Raw genomic sequence first — 19,845 nt, forward strand, 5'->3', positions numbered from 1 at the left:
TGCATTTTGTTTTATTATGTGCATGTGTAATTTCTGTACATACTACACAGAAAAACTAACTTCAAAACTTCATTGTATAGACTTATAATTAATATCTTTACCTGATGATGTTTAATGCACTTTCTCTGTATATCTAACTTCTTTTATTCCTGAAACATATACTAAAATAGCATTGTACCAAGAGTGTTTTTTTTCTCTTCACACTTGATCCTACCTTTAAGTCATACATAAAGGATGAAAGCTGGAAGCTGCTAGAAATGCCTGCTGTACCGGACTGTTACACCAAATTGACATTAGACTAAGTGTGAAGCGCCTCCTGCTTAGAAATATCTGGTCATAGCACAAGGATCGTCTGATTGTAACCTAAAATTGATATGTGGTACTCCTCCAAAGCAGTACGAAAGCCTGAAAGCTAATTTTGAGGAAAAAAATTAAACCTATATTTTTCTGGGTTTTAAAATATAAATGAGTTAATAGTAACCTACCTTAAGAACTCTAAATTTACAGACATGAAAGGATACTACAAACAAGGCATTACCTTCTCAAAAAGAACCCAAAATTGTTCTTAAACCTCAATGCATCAGAAAAAAAATTGCATTTTCATGAATAAACTCTCCAAATTTAAGTGAAGAAATTCTGCAGTATGGGTAAGGTAGAGGGAAAGATCTACTGGTTTTGACTTAGAGGATCACATGGAAGTGAAAACTGCTGATATAAAAAGCTTCTAATATGGTTCCTATTTTCAATTTATGAAATGCACTTGGCTGTGCTACAAAGCAAGATACAACAGCCCTATTCCTCAATTAACGGGAGCCATGAACGTGAATTTAAGATGTACACTTGTTCCTTTTTATGACTTGTTTGTAATAGTAAAAGGACGCAGTTACAGAATAGTCCTAGGATTGCCTTTTTTTTGAATCTTCATTTTTGCAGCAATAAAGCATTAAAAGCTGAAACTCTTCATATTGAACACAGTCTGGAAAATCACATTTTTGTGGCAGCTATTAAAAATTTCGCTCCAAAATCCTGTATGCTCTTCCTCAGAAGTAAATTCTGAGTCAAACAGGTTTTACTACAACATTGTACTCGAAGGATACTTCTTCTGTCTGCTTGGAGTGAGTGCCTCTCTGCATTCTTGGCAAGCAGTGACAGACACTGATTCGCAAGTTACCTTGCATTTTTCCCATTTCTACTTTTTCTGCAGCTTCATTGTGTGAATGGCATGTGTGATCATGTATACTATCAGGTGTTGCATCTTTCTGTCTATAAAGTTATTTCACTGGAATGACAGAGAATAAAAATCAGTGTATATATAATAATTCTGAGTAATATTTCCATTACAGCTATGCTATACTCTCCATTATATTTACAGTATAGCAAACCAAAAAGTTTACATATTAAACATAAGAATTACTTTAATGGATGGAGCGTGGGTTGGTCCCATTTGTTTGCACGAACTGGAATAAACTTGGCAACATGGTATAGTAAGCATGAACATCTGAATAACAACTGAAGGGGATGAGCCAGTAAATGGGATCATCAACTATAATATTTATCTGTGCCCTACAGAGTAGGAAGATGATTTTTAAGATTATTGACCCTTGAGGGGAAACAGAAATATGCATGTTTTAACAGAGAGCAAGCTGTTGTCATCTACAGCACCCAAACAATCAAGTTATCCCTGAATGACATAGGAAATATTTGAGAGAGCTGTAACAAGAGAGAGAGGAAAAATTAATTCTGACCCAACTATTCCGGTCTTACCTGTATTTATAATGTAGGCAGAAAAGCGTCCTTCCAGTGCTTCCTATCCTTTTATTTTATGAAGGAAAACAATCAGACAGAAAAACCATAGTAAACAATGTTTGCCTTTGCCAGACAAAGAATTTATATAAACATCTGCAACTGAAAAAAAAAAACCAACAACCCAAACCTCATATACCAGAGGTAGCAGAATATAATACCTCACTGTCATATAATTTAGGCTCAGTAATACCTCAGACAATATTTTTACAAGGTCGCTTTGCGAAAGTATGTCTTGCCTATCCAAATGACTATATTATTTATGCCAAAGGTTTCACTTTAGGGATGGAAGTATTCCAACTAATGTTTAATAAACTGTATGGAGAGGCTAAGAAAACATAATTCGTTGCACACATAGTTTATGTATATAATATAGAACTGAAGAGCACAGACTGATCATTGACAACATGGCCTAAAACTGGCCTCAGTGAAAAAAGCCACAAAAGCAATGAACTTCTGAGTATTCCTTTCTGATATTATTTTTTGAATTCCTGAGCTTAACCAGAAATATGAATGCACAAGTGAGAAATACATCTGAATTCAGTAGCTACCTGAATATTCAAACCACAAAAGATATTTCAGAAGAGAGTTTATAATTTAGGTTTATAACTTTTTACAAGCAGACAGGACAACTTATTCTCATCTATGGCCTTAGAACAGGGAATGGACAGGAGAGGAATGGCAGGAATTCTGATAAAGTTTTTTAGAAATACTGAAGAGGATACACTCTTCACAGCCAAAGTAATTAGAAGCAGAAAAAGCGTTTCTCAAGACAATTAGAAGGTAGAACAAGCTCATTTCTTTCTTCTCAAGCTGTCTTCTTAGAAGTGAAGTTTCACTCATTTCTAGTTTGTTTGTAACAGTTTTTCTGGTAAACTACACTTCTTCAGGAGCTGAAACCTGCGCAGCAAATTTGTTGTTGTTACTGACTAAAATTATGGTAAGAATGCAATATATTTTTATGGTGTGAAATCTCTCTAGATATTAGCACTAATTTTTCTAACTTGTGCTGATTAAAAAGATAATTTATTTAGAAAGTATGGTGGTTTATTGCAATAGCAGAAGTGCATATTGAATACTTACCTATTCATAAAGCTCAGCACTTCAAAACTGGAAAAGGTATTTGTCCTGTGACTCTGTCATTCTTATCAAAGATACTGGCATTATTCCTTAAAGAAAGCCACTTGCCTGTTGTCAAAATCTCTTCAGTGTGCCAAGAAGGATCCTGATTCTCATTCTGTGAGTGATTGAGATTACAAAATCCACATCAGAGAAGCACTGCCAAATGTACCAGAATATTACGGAATGCTACTTGAAATTCAGCTGGCATCCAAACAATCTCAGTGCATCCAACTCATTAGGACAGTGTAAGTAAAATTTGGAGGAACAGAAGCAATAGAGGAGGCCCCACAGATTGAGGAAGGAGCTGGAAAAATACAGCAGCTGTGTAAGGATCTTAGCTGGCCAGCTGTGGCTTATAGGCATTTTGAGTAAAAGTGCATGGCATAAAAGGCTTCACAATATATAATATATTGACTACATAATATTCTGTAATAGTTCTGCTGTCAATATTTCAATAAAATTAATGTTTATTTATCCTACAGAACTGTGGAATAGCCACCATTCTTCCTCTGTTGCAGTGTCATTTCGGCCCCCCCTTTCTGACAATGCCAAAACATGCAGAAATCTGGGGGGTTTTACCCTGTGAGAAAACTATAGAAGTGCAAGCAGCCATGTTTTGTTTGTTTGTTTTGAGAATGCTTTTTGTGACCTGTTAGTCAAAGCAGCTACATTGCTGAGATTGGCAGCAGACAGTGGAGCATCACTTTCCCACATCTGCCCTGTCTAGTCTTTAGGTCTGATCTGCATTTCACGAATATCAGTCAGCCTTTCAGTTGTTGGTTCATAGGTTTAGTTCATGTTCCAAACAGGAGGGAGAGAGGCAAGGAAGGAGCCTCAATAACAACAGACTTCTTGCTATTTCCAAGATAATATCATGTGGCTTTTGGAGTAGCTGCCACCTGCGACCACAGAAAACCACAAGGATTCAGCCAATTTAATATCACACAGCTGTGGACAGAAAGTGTGTGGCTCCTGGACACCCTGTGTGGAATGTAGATTTAGAAGAAAATTGTGTTAAACTTTTTGGCATCCAAAAAGTTTCATACAGAGACTCAGTCCCTCAATTTATCTATCGATTTCTGCCTTGAATACATAAAAGTATGCATTTTCTGAAAGTTATGGATGCATCTAAAAAGAGAGTTTGGAGGCTGAGGTGGTATTTATTCATAGATTAGTGAAGCAATATGTATGATAACTCTCAGAAATATAGGCAACATTAGGAAGGTAGCAACTGTAATCATCAAAAAAAAAAGGATGATTTTATACAAAGGTGAAATGTGACTTAACAAAAGTTAAGTCTAGACTCATTTAGCAGCAGTGAATTAATCAAGAACTTTAAATAACAGAGCTAAACCAACAGCAAGTGGGGCTTCATATTACTCAAATATTCCTGAAGCTTCCCTTTTCATGATTTCTTTGCTCTATTCTTACATAGAACACCATCTTTTTATTGAAATTTTCAAATATTTTAGGAATTACATAACCACTAATCGTAACTTCGAGTCAGAACAGACAGGATATAATCAAAGGTATCTATAAAACATAAGAATGACATTTGTCTAACCCCTCTCCCTCAACACTTCACACTTGCCCTACATGGTCTTTTCCAATGCATTCTTGTCTTAAAAAGTGTTGTCCTGAACTCTTACCTAAGTCTCCCTTGCTACAGTTAAGCCTACAACTTCTTGTATCGCTTTGAATGAATAACCTTTTCCTCTTTACAGCAATATTTTATATATTGAAAGATTTGTCATGTTTCCTGTCAGCTTTTTCTTTTCTAAAATAATCAATGCCAAATATTTAGTTCTTTCCTTAACAGTCATGTCTTTTAAATCCCTAAATCATCCTTACTGACCTTCTCTAGCTTTTCTCCCAGATGACCTGCATTCTTCTTTCCCTGTCATACCTAAACAAGGCTGTACGCAACAGTCTAGTGAAAGCCTCAGAAGAACGGAATGAATCTTAACTTACAGCATCCCTGCCTATTCATCCCAGCATGGGTTTTGCTTCTCCCTTCTTCATTGATGTGATTTTTTTAAGAATGTTCAGCTTGTGAATCATTATAGTTCTAAAATTGTTTATTCTCAGAGTGGTATTTTGTATTCGTCTATATTGAACTGCACCCTATTTTTTGGAGGTGTTTTTTCAATGATTTGCAATTGTTATGGATTCTAGTCTTATTCTCCAGTGTGTTTTCTGGCCCTTCTAACTGTATTTTCACCTAGGCAATACTTCCTAGATAGCTTGTCAGAATGCCATATGAAACAGCTCAAACTATCAAACATTTAAACTTGCACTATTTTGTTGGTATCTGTGAGCCCTGTTACCATAGACTACAATGAAATTAGGTAATCAAATGAAATTCATGCTATCAAAACTAAGTGCAATTTCAGCAAGTGTTGAAGAATAATATGAAGTGAAACAATCTACTCCTTGGAAGGAAAATATTTTCTTAAATGCAATTTATCCTTAATACAATATAGCCTGTATTAGATAAAGAATGCTTCTCAAAGTTCAATAAATACAGCATCATGAGTCAAGTTAGCACAGAGCTGAGGCTTAAAGCCTGATTACCCATTCAGTCACAGCCATTTCTTTACTCCAGATGTGTCACAAACAGTAACAATATAAATTCTGGCTGCAAATGGCAAGAATACTCATACCCCAGGCCTCAAGTCTTTTAAACTGGCTGGACAAATGTGTGAATCCAAATCAAAAGCCAGCTCTGGGTCAGAACTGATGCAATGATGCAGGCAAGCACTATCAAGCTTTCTCAATCTTTTTATGTTGGCAGAGGTACAGAGCTCCCTCTGATAAAAAGAGAATCTGTAGAGGCTTCTTCTTTGTGTTGACGTGGAAAATTTTGTAATTGAGACACAGTACCTAAAACAATTTCATTTCCTCTGTGTCCTCATGTTATAATTCCTTTTGCAGAGGAAAAAGGTGAAAAGGCAAATAATGAAAGTGTCAGAACAATTGCTCTTATCTGTCATTTAATAACTGATCTGCCAAGTGTGCACAAAGAAAGTGCAACACCTCGAGCAATTGTAGAATGATTTCTACTGGTTCTTTACACAAGTCAAGTGTACTGCCACTGAGAGGAAGCCCATATGCTACAGAGAAAGGAGATAAGGGAAATGTTAAGTGTGTGAAATACTTGGTGGTGACTGTGAATGTAAAGCAGCATTTCACATTTGTGAAAGCCAACGGGACTTAGGGTGAGATAATGGGGTGTTCTCTAAGAAGACCTACAGCCTTGCATGTGAAAAGAGAATCTGTCAATGGTCAGGCTGAGGGCGAATCTCTTGTCCTTATCTTCTGAAATATTGAACAGAATGCATCCTCTGTTTGAATTGTTGTAACTAAACAGGCCCAAATGTATCTGTCCTGTGCAGTGCAGTCTTTGCTATCATCTAGCCCTTGACTATGGCCCCTCGTTTTTTTCTCTGCATATCAGTGAAACTTTAGATAGCTTAATTTGTCTGTCTTCTCAGGATCAAAGAATATGTTTCTGTGAATAAGGCCTGGTATTTCGTTAAACAGAACCCAAGAAAAACAACATATACTGTCTTGAAGGAAGACCATACAGAGAAGCCTATTTTAAACCTTCCATTTTCAGGCATCAATGTTACTGACGTGACAATTTTCTCTTTATACCTGTTTTCCATATCTCCCGTGTCAAACTTGTTCTTAGACGGTAGGGAGGCAGAAGATAGATGGGGACAATGCTATTTGAAAGCGGTTCAATTCACCTCCAAAATAATGCAGCTGCAGCCTCTTGCTACATTGGACCGTGCTGATGTACAAAAGCTAAATTAAGTGCTTGAAGGTCTATTTAGAGTTATATATAGCACTCAGAAGCAAGAAAATTAACCAATATGAGGAAAAATAAAACAAACAAATTGATTACACAGCTCAATTTCTCCCTCATTGTTTCCTCTTTCCTTAAACCTTCTTAGAATATTTTAAAGCCCTTTGTCCTTCAGTCTTCCCTATTTTTTAATAATTTTCTTCTGTTTCAGCCACATTCAATCATTTATCAGCAGTCCTGGCTAACCAGAGAATTGACTGGAGGTTGGCAAATGCGATGTCTACCTGCAAGAGGAGCTGGAAAAAGGATGCAAGGAACTACAGATCTGTTAGTCTGACCTCAGTGCTTGGGAAGACTGGAGAAGATCATGTTGAGTGCCATCACAAGGCACATACAGGCCAACCAGGTTATAGGCCCAGTCAGCATGGATTTATGAAAGGCAGGTCCTGCCAACCAACATGATCTCCTTCTGTAACAAGATGACCCTCTTAATGGATGAGAAAAAGGTTGTGGATGTTGTTTACCTTGACTTTAGCCAACCCTTTCACACAGTTTCCAACACCATTCTCCCAGAGGAACTGACTGCTCATGCTCTGGAGTGGTGTACTCTTAGCTGAGTAAAGAACTGACTGGATGGCCGGACCCAAAGAGCTGTGGTGAATGGAGTTAAATGCAGTTGACAGCAGGTCACAAGTGGTGTTCCCCAAGGCTCAGCACCGGGGCCGGTTCTGTTCAAAATCTTTATCAATTATCGGGACAAGGGGATCAAGTGCTCCTTCAGTAAGTTTGGAGAAAATACCAAGCTGGGTGGGAGTGTTGATCTCCATGAGGGTAAGAAAGCACTACAGAGGGGTCTGGACAGACTGGATCTATGAGCTGAGGCCAATTGTATGAGATTTAACAAGGCCAGGTGCTGGGTCCTGCACCTAGGTCACAACAATTCCAAGCAATGTGACAACTTTGGGGAAGAGTGGCTGGAAAGCTGCCTGGTAGAAAAGGATGTGGAGATGTTGGTCAATAGCCAGCTGACTGCGAGCCAGCAGTGTGCCCAGGTGGCCAAGAAGGCCAATAGCATCCTGGCTTGTATCAGAAATAGTTTATCAAGCAGGACTAGGTAAGTTATTGTCCCCCTGTACTTGTCTCCTGTAAGACTGCACCCCAAATACGGTATTGGGTTTGAGGCTCCTCATTACAAGAAAGACATTGAGTTGCTGGAGCGTGTCCAAAGAAAAGCACCTGGAAAGAGGCTGTAGTGAGGCGGGTGTTAACATGGTGTCTTCTCTTGAGTAACAAATGATAGGACAAGAGGAAATGGCCTCAAGCTGCACCAGGGGAGGTTTTTAATGGATGTAAGGAAAACATTCTTCACTGAAAGGGTTGTCAAGTATTAGAATAGGATGCCCAGGGAAGTGGTTGAGCTACCATCCCTGGAGTTATTTAAAATATGTGTAGGTGTGGTGCTTGGGGACATGGGTTAGTGGTGGACTTGGTAGTGTTAGGTAAACAGTTGGACTCAATGATCTTAAGAGTCTTTTCCACCTAAAAATTTCTATGATTCTATGATTTTATATTTTCTCTTTTCAAAGCCAAATGCTTTTCTTCTCTTGCTACAGTTAAATATAGCAGCCTGACTCTACCTGACTTCTGTGATTCTTCCGTGCCTTTCCCTCTGCCTCATTGCTAAAAGTCCTTCATATCCAGCTACAAAGGCATAAAACTTCTTCCTTCCTCACCTTAAAAAGAAGGTAAAAAAAAAATCCCAAGACACCTCTAGGGCATGAAATGACTGTTTGTTTATCATATATGTGTTCTCGTACTCCACCTTACCATCAAGGTGTCACACCTTCTCCCTTAGTTATATCACCACTGTAGCCCCTGGCCAGGGGCTATTTCTTAAGGACAGGGCAGCCAATACACCACACACTTCTGAAAAGGCCAAGTAAAGTGCCCTCCCTGGACGTTCCCCCTTCCCTTTTCCTTGGCATACAGCCTCAGCTGTCTTCTCATCTATGGGAGGCTCCAGGCTTGCTGCCAATTTGGGGACAAGTTGAGCTGGATGATACATGTGTCAGGGTACAAGCATATTCACCTCACACTGAATATACCTTAACATTATAATACACATTTGCACTTCAATAAGTGCCATTTGCATTTATTATTCTATAAATCTTGTTTGTAAAGCAGAAAAATCAGGATATTTTGTATTATTTACAAACCCAGCTTCTCATTGAGACTAGCTCACACTTGTCAGAGTAGCACCAAAAAGAGTAAGGATAGGCCAGTTTCTTTCTAGTTAAGCCATTTGAAAATGGGAAGAATTCACAGCTAGTCATCATTCCTAGAAGGATCACCCTGGCTTAGAAGGACCAGGTAAGGTTAGGTACAGTCCAGTCACAAACACCGAAAGATCCTTTTTTATGGAATCATCCTCAATCCTTCATCATCAACCCAGAACAGAGGCACCTCTACAGCGCCCCTAATGAACTGGGCAGTGGGAGATGACTCAGAAAGGAAACAAAACATAAACAAGGACCTTTAGACATATCTGAGAAATTAAAGATACCCCTTTAATTCCAAATATACTCCTGAAGTACAATAAACAAGTCAGGGCCAAGACCCCATTTTTGCTTTTTAACTAGGAATCTCAAATCCGGATAATGGGCTCTCTGACCAGGAGTTCAGTGAAACCTGTTCATTATCCCAGTCTCCAGAGTGATACAAACAAGGCATTCCACCTTTGGTGAAGGGAGGGGACAACTTCTTTTGAACAACAGAAAGCAATAAAGAAAGAAGACATAACCTCCTGTCCCTTAATGCTTTTGCAAATTCCACCATCTGCAGGTATCTGTCCAGTGACATCGTCCAGTCTCTCCTGGACTAACGTAATGGTTGCAGTAGGTATCTTCTTCTAGGGTAACCTGACTGGGTTTCCAAGTGTCAATGCTAGTAGAACAACTCGCTGTTTTGGCTGCTCACAGGGATATGAACCTGAAAATAGGAGTTTGAGACTGCTCTCATAAAGAAGAATGCTTTCATTCAGCGTAGTACTAGTTATTGTATTGACCACAATCTTTGGAAGCAGTAGAATTCCTAGATGTAACACTTACCGAAGGCTTCCTCCCTCAAAAAATGATCATCAGCCACAGCCCAGCTGACACAAGCTTCTCGGAGTGGTCTGCAAGATGTAACTGAGGAAAATAAGGAAGCAGTCTGCCTTGCTAATTTAACTACTATGCCCTTCAGGCCACAGACTCTTCCTCTGTGCAAATGCAGTTGCTGAAAGAGGTCGCTGGCTGAAACATACAGATGGTCAGCAGTTCCCATGGTCGTGGCCCTTTTCTGTACTTTGTCCTTACACTAATGTCCAGTTGATGATGGAGTTCATGGTGGACTTCAATTCCAGACCTAACCTCAAAGCTTCACCTCCCCTGTCTAGGCTACAGCAAGATCCTTGGACTCTCCACTGAATCTCCCCAAAAACATCTCGCAGCAGATGCCTGGCAAATCCAGCCAAAGTTTGAATGCTCACAGAGAAAGCAATTCTTGCTGCCAGGCAGCCTTAAAGTTCGGCCTTGTTAGTCTCTCCTCTACCTGGTGATCAGTAACCCATACCAAACGTACATAACTGGAAAAGAGGCCATCCTACCACCACCAGAGCGTAATCTTAACACACAACCAGATCGCCAGCTTGGCTGAGAGGCAGCAGTGAGTCTCACCATCAACTGCGCAGAAGGCAGCATGAGGATGGAGGCATGGATGTTCTCATTTAACTGCTTTTCCTCCCCTCCCCAGTGGATGACAAGGGATTTTTCTCCCCCCCGCATAAGGATGGTGTTCTTCAGAATCGTAAGATGAGCCATAGCATTCTTCCTCCAGCCCTCCTGATGCCATCTCAAGTCTAGAAGAAAGGTAATAAGATGTTACTATTCTCTATCTTGGAGAGATTGTTCTTCAGCAGTTCATTTTAGACTTTTTTTTTTCTGACAAAATGGTTTCCAGTCCCAGCTGAGCCCTCCAGGCAATAATTTACATGCCTTCCTGAAACTGTACGGGGCCATGCTGTGTCTCTTTTTTCTCCTCACCAAGCAGTAAGTGCATGAGCACAATAGGATGGGCATTTGCATACCATATTAACCAAAGAAAAGGCCTCTTTATTGTATCTGTGCCAATGTCTTTGAAGAGGCACATTATGAAGTGCTGGCAACAGAACGTGCAAGTGGACTGGTGCAACCAACCACATGTGCTCTACACCATGAATACAGGGAACTCTCCAGTGAAGGCTGCACTCACTCCTGTGGGCAGACTCCATAAGCACAGCCTTGTTGCTGAGGTTTCATCCTTGCTCCGTCCAAGCAAAAAGATGCTCTCACTGTGTTCTGAGGTTGGGACAGGATGAACAGACAGGAAGATTAAACCTCTGGGAGGCCATAGCAACAGCCTCGAAGCTCACCCATAGCCAAACTTAGGTCTCTCTTGAGGAAGAGTATAGGGATTTTAGGATTCAGTCCAGAGAGGAGTACGATTACAAAAACAAATTGCAATAGAGGCTGGAAAAACAAACTCTGCAAGTGTACACAATATATGTAGATGCGAAGCATTTATGAAAGGGGATATGTTACTGAAATTGTCCGGAAATCAAATCATTTTCTTTCATCTGCAAGTGACAGGTTACTACCCATCACCGGATAGATCTGCAAGGGTAAGGACAAATATAACTAAGCCTTTTACAACTCATGCTTTTACCTATGGTTCATTTTCATCTGCCTAAATTGGACTTGATCATTGAGATTGATTTTGCATTTCCCAGATTCCTGTGGGATTCATTTGCAGTCAGCCAATTTCCATTCCATTCCCTCTCCCAGACCAAGTAATGTGTTACCACATGCACACACACACAAAGCACTGGTGGCATTGCAAAATATAAAAAAAAAATCAAAAAAATCAAAGCCAAGTAAAACACATCACACACCAACTTTAGACTGTGCAATAAGAGCTTTTAAAATTGCAAGCAATGTGACTGTATTTTTGTTTGAACAGTGATAGGAAAAATAAGATTGAGGTTAAGCCCTACAGTTCTAGGAAACTAGTAAAGATATATTTTAAAGCCTAGCGATAATATTTACTTGGTAATGAAATGCATATTTAGAATTAATGAAATAGCTGCAGGTGAATTTTTATAGATCACCATTTAGTTGTATTTGCAAAAAATGTGCAGTAGTGAAACACAAAATTCTGGAAAAAAGCAGAATCTACCGGATGGGCATGGGAGAGGTGGAGCAGGTTGTCAGAAATTTGTATTTTCCAGAGGGGGAAAGGAATAAGAGATATGGGGTGAAGCCAAAACAATGAAACATGTTAATAAAGACAGTGCCTAAATGGAAAAATAACACAGAGATAATACCAAGAAAGAAAAAAAAGAGGTTATCAAAACAAAAAGAAAAGACACAGAAGGGACACTAGAAGATCAAAGAAGAGAACTAGTGATAAATGGTTATTGTGCTGCAGGTCAAAATTATTATTTTTCATGACAGTGCACACAAAAGGAAAGCAAGATAACATCCTAGGGACTGTGACATATTTTCCAAGGCTTGAGGGAGTGAATTGTTGAAAGGTTTTAACCTCGTCAAGTAAGAGATAAGGCGGCAATTAGAACTTCTGAAAGCCAATAAAGCACTCGACCCAGATGACTTAAATCCCCAAATTATGAAAGTGGAAGAAAGAAGAACTGGAAACCTTATAGAAAAGACACTTCAGCTTACAGAGAACAGGGTATTGCTAAGGGGCTAGAGAAGGAGTCGGTGCAGTTACCACATTTAATAAAAGAAACAAGGAGCTAGGGGAGAAATATGTTCAGCTGTAGGCACAAATATAGGAAATACCCACTAGGAAAGATAAAAAATTTCTATGAGGCTGAGATGAGATATGGAAATAAGAATAAGAAAGGAGAAACAGGGAACACACATTTGCAAAACTCGTTACTTTTTGTTTCTTTGGATATCTGCTTGCCTTCAGTATTGATCGCCTAAGACTGGGAAAAGGCATATGTAGTAATGGCCATTTATCTGGGTCTGAGGCAAGAATGTCATGTGCAGCCAGACACAGTCTCCCCAAAATCTGCTTTTGTGGTTGTTAGTCAAAGAGAGGAGCTCTTTCTGATAAGGGATTTGGCACTGCATCAGTCAGTGAGGTACAAATGTGTCCATTCCAGTGGCAGGCTCCAACCTTGCAGAAGCTGAAGTTAATTGAATAACCTGGCAGACATATCTGACCACTTAAGAGCAATTTAAAAAGTGCCACGAGGCATGAAGACATGTAAATAACCCTTCAGAGCCTACAGAGCAGCAGCAGACCACCACTGAAAGAGTCACAACTCAGTACTGCAGGGACACTTCCAGGAGTGCCCTTAACAAGAAAGCACTTTTATAAGTGCAGAGTCACGTTTTGAAATTATTTGCATGGTCAAGGCAGGTATTAAGGGAAAACATTAAAGACATTAATTTGATTTAAAGTCAAAATACAAGACATTGTAAGTGGATACTTCTGATCCCTTCCCTTTATCCTCCAAAACACTCAAATTCCTCCCTCTAGATTATGCTCTTAGTTTACTCTGGATGTTAATTTGTACCTTTAATTTGTATTTTTTATTTACAAATAACTACTAGCTTCAGAAAAAGCAATCTTTAGGATCAGAAAGTAAAAAATGCCCAGTTACACCTTTCTATTTATGTGCTTAGATTCTTGAGGGCAAAATTCAGCGACAAGTGTTGTCCCTCAGGGATCTGTATAGGGACAAGAGCTGAGTCCTGAGGGAAAGGGCTGATGTAGTTGCCAAGTTATTTTCCATGATATTTGAAAAGTCATGGCAGTCATGGAAAGACCCTGGAGACTGGAAAAAGAGAAAGACCCTCAGAGGTCTGTACTGGGACCAGTACTGTTTAATATCTTCATCAGTGACATATGCAGTGGGATCAAGCGTACCCTCCACAAGTTTGCAGATGACACAAAACTGAGTGGTGCAGCTGAGGAATGGAATGCCATCCAGAGGGATATGGACAAGCTGGAGAAGTGGGCCCATGCAAACATCAGGAGGTTCAAAAAGGCCATGTGCAAGGGCCTGCACCTGGCTTAGGGCAACCCCTGGTGTCATATAGGCTGGAGCCCTGAAAAAAAGGACTTGGGTGTAGTAGTGGAATGAAAACTGGACATGAGATTGCAATGTGGTCTCAAAGCCCAGAAAGCTAACTGTATCCTGGGTGGCATCACAAGAAGTGTGGCCAGCAGGTCAAGGGAGGTGATTTTGCCCTTCTATTCCTTTTTGGTGAGACCTCACCCAGAGTACTGCATCTGGCTCTGGAGTCCTCAGCACAGGAAAGACATGGAACTGTTGGAGGAGCTCCAGAGGAGAGCCACAAAAATTATCAGAGGGATGGAGCACCTCTCCTTTGAGGAAAGGCTGAAAGTCAGAGGTGTTCAGCCCAGAAAAAAGAATGCTCTGGGGAGACATTATCACAGCTTTTCAATACTTTAAGGGGACTTACAAGAAAGATGGGGACAGACTTTTTAGGAGGGCCTGTTGTGATAGGACAAGGGGTAATGGTTTCAAGCTGAAAGAAGGTAGATTTTTATTAGATTCAAGGAAGACACTTTTTACAATGATGGTGTTGAAACACTGTAAGAGGTTTCTCAGAGAGGTAGTAGATGTCCCACCCCAGGAAACATTCAAGGTTAAGTTGGATGAGGCTTTGAGCAACTTGATCTAGTTGAAGATGTTCCTGCTTATTGCAGGGGGTGGACCAGGTGAACTCTAAAGATTCCTCCTAATCCATACTATTCTATGAGTCTATGAAAATAAGAGCTTCTAGTTTTAAAAATACTGCAAACACACGATTTTTTATCCATAATGGATCTCAGAGTGATGTAGTCAACTGTCAATTAGCCCACTAACTCCTTTAAAGAACTTTTTAAACATCTCACATTGCAAGTTGAGAAAAGGACTATACAATCAATACACTGATGGTATTTTTCAAAACCAGAAGTATGAACATTTCCAACAAAATGAAGCTTATGAAAGCATTAGCACAGTTATGGGAAGAGGCAGAGCCATTACACAGCCTTTGAAGTTAAATAAATTTACCATCCTCAAAGGCCTTCACCTTTCTTATCATCGAGCCTGTGCATACTCTTGTTCAGAGTTTGTCACACAATTTATCTCTTCTAAGGGAGAGAAGAGTTTCTGTGGGAAGTGCCATTAAAACACCAGCACACTTCATTGGTGTGATACAATTTGAAGAAATACTACTATTTTTAGTTTCAGTGAGATGTTTAGTTCAGAAGTGGCACTTCTAACTGTCCTGAACATCTTGTCTACCTCTTCTTATGGTCAACATTTCTGATCATCAGAAAACTAACACAAGATTGCAACATATGTGTCATCCTCAGAATAACAACAGGGATGGAAAGGTCTGGATTCACTGAGGAAAAGAAAATCCAGAACCAAAGAAGGGTTCATGGTGCAGGAAAAAATGCTTGTACAAACACCAAGTATTACACTGGAGTCAGACATCATGTTCTATGTCCTCTAAGAAGTGTCTTAAGTATTTGAGTACTAAATCCACATATCGAGATCACAGCAAAAGATTTCATAAGATCACACTCAATTAACACACAAAATCAGCAGAATTGCATGTACCAAATAGAATTCTTTAAATATAGGATAGCAAAAGCAGCACTGGAAAAAGGATTAAGTTCATTGAATTACTAAAGTTTGGGAGTTATGTAAGAAAAATGGTGGAAGTTCAAAACAACTAGTTTTTAAATGTAAAGGCTGCTAGAAGAGAAACAAAATAACAGCCTTATTAGTATGTCCCATATTTTTATAAGGACAGTTCTTTGTAACTCCATTCTGAATAGTCATCATAGTTTTTAATAACTCAGTATTCACAACTATGCAGTTAACCTTAGTAGAAGTTATGAATCTAAGTACTGGCTCTTTATTCAAATTTTTTCACTGCCTTTCAAAACACTAATTGGAAAAGAAATTAACACAGCTGGCATTAAAAGCACTAAATTACAGTCAGGAACACAATTGTTGGTTATATGCAATAAAATGAAAAACAAATAAGAGTTGTGGGGTTTTTTTGACTCAACACATAATAGTTAGCTGCTTAGTTAGCTGCTAATTCAATTCCTGACAGACATATCTGCACAGATAATTTTTCTTTGCTCTTTTTTTTTTTTCCTTGATATTTTGACTTTTCATTTTACCAGCTCAAAACATATCATCTTGGACAGCCTTAGGGGCCTCAGAAAAATCAATGACACAGAGTACAAAGGTTGAAAAAGCAACTGCAGGTGCAAATTCTGCTATCTCTGATCCCATTTAGTGCACTGTAATCATCCATTGCTTCAGGCTTCAAAAACTCCAAATTCGACCCTATGCTTTATAAATCATGTCACTTTTACAGAACTACCTCCCTCAGTTATTAAATTAATTGTTTTGTATAAACATGCATCCAAATCTTATTGTTCCTTTCTAAGCTTCCAAGGTGAAAAGGGGAGAGAGGCTGAGAGAAACTTGGAAGATCACTAAAAAAAAAAAGAAAAAGAAATTTAAAAAAAAGAACGCTGCTACTATACCCTGGCTAGTCAAAAACTGTACAAAACAGTGCTTATCCTCAGGATTTATCCATGTTAAAATTTTCTGGCATTATTTAAATGCAGTGTAAGTTTCCGAAGAACGTTCATCTCTCCAGTTCTGTAAAACAGATTTTTTTTTCTCATTCATAATTTAGTTCAACTAGCATAAGCACAGGAAAATGCTGTAAGGCTGACCTTCAGGCAAACAAACAGAAGTACTTTACAGCTACTCTCAAGGCAAAAGAAGACAATGTATTAGGCTCATAAGGAAGCTTAAGACTTGCATCCATTTAGATGCTCTGCAAAACTTGTTTCCTGAACACCCCACATAGAGAACCACAAAATCATACAATCATTAAGATTGGAAAAGACCTCTAAGATCATCAAGGCCAACCATCAGCCCAACACCACTGTGCCCACTAAAACATGTCCCGAAGTTCCACACCTGACTGAAAATAACTAGTTAGCAAAGCTACTGAGAAACTACTTTGGTTTAGGTATGTACCTAAACACATTCCATTTTATATGCATTAGGCAGAGAAGGGATAAAATATTCCTAATTTGCAGAATAAAGATGTTAAATCTTTCTCTCTTGCAGGTATATGCAATCAGACCACATACATGTTTGCACATATGTTCAAACAAGACACAAAGAAAGTATCATCATTATCTGCTGCCCTATGATTAATACTGTCATCCAGGATGTTGGAGACCAGGGTTCAGTGCCCTTATCTGCCTTGGGGATTAGAATCCATACCTCACATATGGTTTTTTTTGTTTCTTTTTTCCTCCAAACACCCAGCTATTCAATACCTTAAGCAAGGAGTGAAGACATATGCCACTAAAGGGAGATATCCTGCTACTCTGACACAGCATCCTCTTGTGCATCTAGCCTTTTCATACTCTTGGAAATTCCCCCATAGCATTTGTTTATATGGTATTTTGCAAGCAGGTACATGGAAATTCCACACAAACTGAGCCAGCAGGACACCCGCCAGCACTGAATGAAAAGCCATACTGTTGCATTTAGCACATCTATGATAAAGCCTCAAATGATAAACTCCACTCAGCAGTAAGCAACTTTAAATCCTGGCATTCCTTAACATTCCACTGTTTAGCTATATTAAAACCAAAAATGCCTGCTTTTAATATACTAAGAAGCAAGATTAGGAATTTTCCTCTGTAGCACTTCCCTAGGACTTGAGCTAACTGTAGTAACAAAAGGCTGGCTTTCATTTTGTGTCTCTTTCTCGAGAGGGGAAAGACACACACCTTGCCAATTTGTTTTACAGCTTTTGTTAAGACAGTAATGCAATCTGAAATCTGCGAAGAGCAGTTGTGCAGGCAAGCAGGCCATAGTTAATGTGCCAATCAGAATGATCTAGCTGCTATCGAGGAAAAGGTTACAAAACATTCAAAGCTTAAACAAAAAACTCATGATCTTAATGAAAACATTTATCATCTTTGACTTCCCTCTTCTTTTGCTAACAAGGTCTATGAAAAACCCTGCTGAAGCAGGATTCACACAGAATCCAAGATTCACACAGAGCACAGACACCTACTATTGCTGCCAATTACTTGCTTACTCCGAAGGATTGGCTTCTCTGTGATAGACCAAAGATTCCAGTCTGTTTAGAACCAAAAAAACACCTTGAAGAAAGTAATATGATTTTTAAAATCAAATACTGGAGTAACAAAGGAATGAAATTAGAAGCTGCTTATGCAACTTTAATCTAACTCCTTGTTTACATATGCTCTGGTCAGATCTAACAGGTAAGGAAGCTGAAAGGTTACCAGCCTTTTCAAAGCCCATACTACTAATACTTACCACAAAACAATTGCCATCCAGAAAGATACTGGCTAGTTTCGGTTGAGAAGTAGCAATCATTTGAGCATGCTTTTGGAATTTTCAACTTGCCTGTATGAAAAATAAGTTCCAGTGAGTAAAGCAATTATACATGTACTTAGAGCCAAATCCCAAACCACTAGTCCAACATTCCCCTCACAACAGGTCAACAGTTTGTATATATTTCAGCAGCAGGGCAGCCATTAAAAATTTCTGCTTACTGTTGGGAGCCTGATCCTTGCCCAAGGGTCCTTCCAGTTTAAGGCAGATAGGGACTGTGAACAATACACCAGGAGAAGTGTGAAACTTAACATTAAATTCCAAATGTGCTTGTATTGGTAAGAGAGGGGACTGAGTATGAAAATAAAACTCAGGAGAAGTTCAGTATTACATATTTCATTTTATTTCCAAGACAGATTTTGCAAAAGGATTGAATCTGAGTTCTAACATGAAGTATGAAAATCCTCACTAGATGAAAGAGTCAAAAAACCTTCAGGCATTCATCTAAGTTAACTTCGTAACTAAGGAGTTAATACTGAGGTTGGGTAAATAGCTATTTACTTACTTGTCTAACATTTTCTTGTGTAAATGTTGATTCCAGTCTAAGAGACCAAACACCACTGCATTCCTTTCCCGTGAACGTGGCAATTCCTAAAATCGAAGGAAGTACAGCATTTCAGCAGGGAGAGCCTGAACCTCAGGACACTCCCTATGAGTCTGCAACACTCCCTCACTCCCCTCATCTATCCATGATGTTATGTTGCATACTTTAAGGATCACAAAATAATTTTTCTTCTGTGACCTCTGCCCCATTTCGTATGTTCCATACTTGGAGAGTGAATCAAGGCTGCACATGAAATACAAAAGCCTGTCTTCTCCAAGTGCTCAATTTGGCCAAAAAGCTGGAAGAAAAATTTGAATGAAGCCAGAACTGCAGAAAGAAGAGTCTGGTTTCAGAGTCAAGGCTGATAAGCAGTAATCTGGAGCATTTTTCTATGGACCCATAACACTTTTCATTTTAGTTAGTGCTACACAATGCCAAATATATGGGGAAAAGTAAAAACACAAATAAATTAAAAAAAATTTAAAAAATCCTTTCAAGGCTTCTGAAGCTGGTCAACCGAACTGGGTTGTAGCATTGAACAGTGAGATTTAATTCTAATCTATACAGTTCTGAAATATGGGGCCTTTTAACCTGCAAAAGGTGTTCTGAAAACTTTAGACATACCTGACTAATATTTGAGAATGCTTTGTTACCATTGTGGCAACTTCCACTTAAGAAACCATTAGGAACTTAATTCATCAATTTGATTAGCAGAATTTTAAGAAAGCACAGTAAATATGGTCAAATTTAGACTGAATTGCTTGTTGTTTTATCATCAGTTATGGCATACAGACATAGCACAGCAAAAAAAGGTAATATAATATACTTGTCCCTTTATGAGAAGCTCCTACACGCTGCATTAAGAACTTGTTTTAAAATGTTGAATTTTGTAAACAACAATACAGAATTCTGAACAGTTTTTGTTCAGTCAACAGACTGTTGTCACAGTCACCCTTGTGAGGCATGATTAAATTTCAAATATAGAATAGCAACAGCAGACCTAGGGAGGAGGGTTTTACTTTT

General features: G+C 38.9%; 1 long non-coding RNA gene across 1 annotated transcript; it reads right to left on the reverse strand.

The window, feature by feature from the left end:
- Window positions 1-1,650: 1,650 nt before the first annotated feature.
- LOC128850556 (uncharacterized) lies at window positions 1,651-18,864 on the reverse strand. The gene is made up of 4 exons (XR_008447996.1): window positions 18,784-18,864; window positions 18,201-18,290; window positions 10,453-10,634; window positions 1,651-3,040 (listed from the first exon to the last, which is right to left on the reverse strand). It is a non-coding gene; the product is annotated as an uncharacterized LOC128850556 (long non-coding RNA).
- Window positions 18,865-19,845: the final 981 nt, after the last annotated feature.

Source organism: Cuculus canorus, chromosome Z, assembly GCF_017976375.1.
Source record: "Cuculus canorus isolate bCucCan1 chromosome Z, bCucCan1.pri, whole genome shotgun sequence".
In the NCBI taxonomy this organism is placed as follows: Eukaryota; Metazoa; Chordata; class Aves; order Cuculiformes; family Cuculidae; genus Cuculus; species Cuculus canorus.